Raw genomic sequence first — 4,927 nt, 5'->3', positions numbered from 1 at the left:
TTGTAAAAATTAATATACTGAAACATAGCATTCCAGGTAAGGCTGAATGAACTTGACAGAATTCTCAACAATTATTGAGGATTTAAAGTGATTAACCACCACCTTTTAGCTTTTTTATATTTTACCTTTTTTGAAGGATTCTTAAGCATAAATAATCCCATTCAGGCAGTTATTTTAAAAAGTACAAGAAATTAAAAACTCATGTGCATCAAAGGACGTTATTAAGAAAGTGCAAAGACATCCTTTAGATTGGGACAAAATAGTTGCAAATCATTTATCAGGTAAAGTTTAATGTCTAGAATATATAATTAACTACAACTCAACAGCAACAAAATAACCCAATTTAAAAATGGGCAAAGTAGGGCGGTGTGAAGGTGGCTCAGTGGTAGAATTCTTGCCTGCCATGCTGGAGACCTGGTTCGATTTCTGGTGCCTGCCCATGCAAAAAAAAAAAAAAAAAAAAGGGACAAAGTGCTTGAATAGACATTTTGACAAAGAAGATACACAAATGACCAAGAAATATGAAAAGGTGCTCAACATCATTAGCCATTAGAGAAGTGCAAATCAAAACCATGATGACAGACCATATCCACAATGATGACTACTACTAAAAAACAAAAACATATAGAATAAGTACTGGCAAGGATGTAGAGAAATTGGGACCCTCCTGCGTTGCTGTCAGGAGTGTAAAATGGTGTAGCCGCTGTGGAAAAGTTTGGTAGTTCCTCAAACAATTAAAGAATTACCAGATGACCCAGAAATTCCGCTCCTAGGTATTGTCAAGTAAAATAAAATGGCTGCCTGCATTGAATGTTGCTGGAAGAAAACCCTTCTCCCAGAAGCTTTTTCAGAGGACAAAGATAAATGACCTGCAGGGGGTTTCCTAGAAAATGGAACATACCTTACAAGGTCACTGATAAGCAACTTGATGGTAAAATTAGTTTTGGTCCATTAGAGAGCTTATCAGAACAAACAAGCATACTATACTTATCATTGTATATTTGCTCCCCACTTTGCAAGACACCATATGTAAAATGAAAACTTAATATCAGCCGATCAGAGCATTTCCTCACTTGCTTCCAAGGTAACCCCATGTGAACTCTTTCCCACACTTTCTCAGTGTAGTTCCCTTCTACTTTCTGAATGGGATGTTGTCTGATATTAATAGCTCGATAAAACTGTGAGATCCTAAATTGTTTTCCAAAAGAATTTTAAACAGGATCTCAAACAGATATGTATAAATGTTTATAGCAGCATATTTGCAATAACCATAAGATTGAAAAAACCCAATGTCCATCAACAGATGAATGGATAAACAAAATGTACATACACATAATGGTAATAGTATTCAGTCATAAAAAAGGAATGAAGTTCTGATACATGCTATAGCATGGATGAACCTTAAAGACAATGTGGTGAGTGAAATAACCCAGACACATAAGAGCAAATAAATGATTTCACTTACATGAAATAACTAAACATGCAAATTCAGAGACAGTAAATTTCAGGTTGTCAAGGGTTGATGTAGGATTGCGAAATAGGGAGTTAATGCTATTGGGGAAGAGTTTCTGCTTGGGATTATGGAAAAATTTTGGTAACTGATGATAGTGATGGTAGCACAATATTGTGAGTATAATTAATGCCACTGAACTGTATACTGGAAAGTGGTTAAAATACGAAATTTTATGTTGTATCTATGTTAACACACTACTTTTTTTTTAATGGAAGGAACTTCTGATACATGCAAAAAGTAGATGAATCTTGAAAACGTGTAATGTGGAGTGAGATAAACCAGGCACGAGAGGACAAATACTGTCTGATTCCACTTATATGAAATATCTAGAATACACGAACTCATAGAAACAGAAAGTAGATCAGAGGTTATCAGAGGTTGGGGGTAAAGGGAATGAGGAGCCATTGCTTAATGGCTACAGAGTTTCTGTTTGAAGTAAGGAAAAAGTTGAAAATAGAGAATGGTGATGGTTGCACAACATTTTGAATGTAATTAATACCTCTGAGTTATACACTTGAAAATGGTTAAAATGACAAAAACAATAAAAAGCTACAAGTGAAATGCAGTAAAAATTAAAGCAGATTTGTTAATTCAAGCGGGAGATTCAAGGCAGCTTTATGTAAGCAGCATAAGATAGTAATCCAAACACCCAACTGTCAGATCTTCTATTATCATATGCATGACTTTGTACACATTTTCAACATACGATTTCTTTTTTTTCCCGAAAACTTATTATTAATAAAACCCTTTTCTCATGAGTGGTACTCTGTGGAACCCCTATTTAAAAGCAGAACAGAGTGGCACTTTATGTGCATTTTCTTTAAGTTCATGTTTGCAACAGTTACTTGGTGAAAGCCATGACTTTTTTTTTTTTTTTTTTTTGGTATTTAAAAATTTTTTTTCAATTGTAGAATATATACAAAAAAGCAATAAATTTCCAAGTACATTTTAACAAGTAGTTATAGAACAAATTTTAAAGTTTGGTATGGATTACAGTTCCACAATTTTTCGTTTTTTCTTCTAGCTGCCTCTAGACCCTGGAGACCAACAGACATGTCAATATAATGATTCAGCTCTCATGCTTATTTGTTACATCCTATCTTAATCTGTTATACTCCTCTTTTTTCCCCCTTTTTTGTGATAAATAGCAAATAAACAAAACCAATAAATTTCAAAGTGTATCACAACAATTAGGTGTAGAACAGATTTCAGAATTAGATATGGTTTATTTTCCATAGATTTAGGTTTTACTTCTAGCTGCTCTAAGGTACTGGAAACTAAAAGAAATATCTATATATGATTCAGCTATCATTTGTGCGATGGTTTGAAAGGATGCAAGTCCCCTAGAAAAGCCATGTTTTAATCCTAATCCCATTTTGTAAAGGCAGCTGTTTCTTCTAATTCCTATTCAGTGTTGTATGCTTGAAACTGTAATTAGATCATCTCCCTGGAGATGTGATGTAATCGAGAGTGGTTGTTAAACTGGATTAGGTGACGACATGTCTCCACCCATTCGGGTGGGTCTTTATTAGTTTCTGAAGTCCTATAAAAGAGGAAACATTTTGGAGATTATGTGATTCAGAGAGAGCCAGAGAAGAATAACATAGCTAGCCGTGAGAAGCAGAGAGCCCAGAGCCAGCTACCTTTGGAGAGGAAGAGGGAAAATGCCTCCTGGGGAGCTTCATAAAACAGGAAGCCAGGAGAGAATGCTAGCAGATTACCTTGCTTGCCATGTGCCCTTCCAGCCAAGAGAGAAACCCTGAACTTCATCGGCCTTCTTGAACGAAGGTATCTTTCCCTGGATGCCTTAGATTGGACATTTCTATGGATTTGTTTTACTTGGAACATTTTCTTGGCCTTAGAACTGTAAACTACCAACCTATTAAATCCCCCTTTTTAAAAGCCATTCTGTTTCTGGTATATTGCATTCTGGCAGCTAGCAAACTAGAACAATTTGTTAAACTCTACCTTCTCTGTATAACTTCACTGTCACCTTTCATCTTTCTCCCACTCTTTATGGGTACTTGGGCTATGCCCATTCCAACTTTTCATTGTTGGAAGGGGCTGTCGATTATATGGGATAAGGGGATGGAACTAGTTGTTCTGGAGAGGCTGGCCCCTCTGCATTTCAAGAGTTAGCTGGTCCAGGGAACTATCTGGAGTTTGTAGGTTTCTGGGAAGTTACCCTAGAGCATGGAACCTTTGTATAATCTTACCTAGTGTCCTAAATATTCTTTAGGATTGGCAGGAATGGTTTTGGTTGGGGTTTGGCAAGTTATGATAGGTAGCAATGTCCAACTGAAGCGTGTGTAAGAGTGACTTCTGGTGTAGCCTCTCAACCCTGTTTGAACTCTCTCAGCCACTGAGACCTTATTTGTTATACTTCTTCCCCCTCCCACCACCACCATGGCATTTTGATTAACATAAAAATTTGTAATTGGAATTATGAATATGTATTTGCAGCCATATTAACCGCTGCATCTGATTTTTCATGTCTTGTTTAGATGGTTTGGTAGAATTTTTGTGGTTGTTTTTTTGGCTGTGTAGTATTTAAATTGACATAGAAAAGTAGTTGCAAATAGTAGCTGACTCTTTAATGGTTGATGTTCTGAGGATATTTTCAACTGATCTGGTATCTTAAAAGTACAGTAAATCACTAACAATATCTAATAGTTGTATTTGTTATAAATACCAAAGTTAGATAAAAACATCTCAAATTTAAAATGAATAGCTCAGGTTAGGTGCACTGGAGATTTATGAAGGGAGACGGTGAGACAGCAAGACTCGGAGAGCCTTAAATACAGCATGAGTTAGTAGTGGTAGAGTACTTGGGGAGCCATTAAAGGTTTGGGGGCTAGGGAGTAACAAATTTAGGGCCCTGCTCTTTAAAGGAAGGTTACTTTAGCAACATTTGGAAGACGTGTTGGAAAGAAGACTCTGGTGATGAATATCAGACGTAGACTCTTCCAATGTCCTGCTGAATGAGAAAATGAAGACCTGAAGTAGGCAGTGGCATTAAGAACAGAAGGAAATGATCCTTATGAGGGCAAAATGAGAGCATTTGACATCCAATGGAACATGAATATTACACAAAATGGGACCCTTTTAAGAGTATAAAAGAGCACTATTAATTACTCCAGGACTGGTCTGGGCAAATTGGGAGTTGCAACTAGATATGGGGAGCAAGAGAGAAAGGTAGCACAAAGTAGTGATAATATTTGGTATCTGAAAGAATGATAGCATCATTAAAATAACTAACAACAGGAAAAGTTGGTTAAAGAGGGAGGATGACGAAAAATAAGTTATATTGTTAATTGTGAAGAATGCTTTGAATTAGCACAACGTTCATCAGGAATGACACACGAGGAGCTATATCAGATAGGTGACAAATGTTTTTGCAGTGATGGCAATAGA

Source organism: Tamandua tetradactyla, chromosome 3, assembly GCF_023851605.1.
Source record: "Tamandua tetradactyla isolate mTamTet1 chromosome 3, mTamTet1.pri, whole genome shotgun sequence".
In the NCBI taxonomy this organism is placed as follows: domain Eukaryota; kingdom Metazoa; phylum Chordata; class Mammalia; order Pilosa; family Myrmecophagidae; genus Tamandua; species Tamandua tetradactyla.
The sequence above is the reverse complement of the archived record's forward strand: the minus strand, read 5'-3'. Positions refer to the sequence as shown.